Source organism: Eschrichtius robustus, unplaced genomic scaffold (genome assembly GCF_028021215.1).
Source record: "Eschrichtius robustus isolate mEscRob2 unplaced genomic scaffold, mEscRob2.pri scaffold_540, whole genome shotgun sequence".
NCBI lineage: Eukaryota > Metazoa > Chordata > Mammalia > Artiodactyla > Eschrichtiidae > Eschrichtius > Eschrichtius robustus.
In genome coordinates, this window is record NW_027175428.1 from 102,501 (window position 1) to 103,595 (window position 1,095).

Genomic DNA, 1,095 nt, shown 5'->3' on the forward strand with positions numbered 1-1,095 from the left:
TCCGTCCTCGCCAGATCCGCCTTCATCCAAGTCCGACCGCCGGGGCTCGCGCCCCAGGGAAACGCTCCCGAGCGAGGCGACCCGCACCGCGCCCACACACCGCCGCCGGCTGCGACTCGCGGCGAGGGCAGGCGCGACGGGCTCCTCGTGGCTGCGGGACAGGGGAGTCGGGACGCCCGGGCGTCCCCGCCCCCTTGAGCTCGCCACGGGGGTCACCGCACGCGCACGCACACGCGCACACGCGGCCCCGCGCCGGACGCCGGCCTGGCGGGACCCTCCCCCGACTCAGAGGGGGGAGGCGCGGGCCGCGGTAGGCAAAGAGCGGCGCACGGCCCCACCGCGGGGCCGGCGCAAGCCCTCCCGCGAAGGCGAGGGGCTCTGCCCACGTGCTCTGGCAGTCGCCACCGTGGCGACTGCACGCTTGGGAGGGGCAGCGGCTGGGGGGTCCGGTACCCCAAGGCTCCCTCTCGGATCGCTAGAGAAGGCTTTCTCACCGAGGGTGCATCATCCCCCACCCATCGTCTCCCCTTTGGGCCCGCGGAGGCGCTCCACAAGCCGCCCAGTCCACGAATGGGCGGGGTGGGGGGGGTCTGCGGTATGGGTAAGCACACGGCCCACAGGAGCGCTCGCGGCCACAGCCGGGGGCACAACCTCAGCCGCCCCCCGGCCCAACACGATCCCCCCAACAGCACAGCCGTTGGGGGACGACCGCGACGAGGCGGCACCCGGCCCCCCACCGAGGGGGGGAAACAGAGGCACGCCTCCCTTACCGTCTCGACCCCCCCCCCAAGAGAGCCACTCAGGGGACACACCACCGCGGTGGGGACCCGAGGAGCACGCTGGGAAAAGGGAACGACACCACCGCTCGGCCTCGGGCACCTGAGGGACAACCTGGAGCGCTCCAGGGGCACCACCGACGGCCAAGCAAGGCACGCTCACGCGCCAGCAGGGGCGCGCAGCGCAGCGGCGGGACGGCCCCCCCCAACGACGCGGGGAGGACCGCTCGCGAGGCACACGCCAAGGAGGCGAAGCGAGAGTGTCTGCTGCGTCCGAGGACCATGGACCCGCCCGCGCCATGAGGCAGGGGGCGGGAGA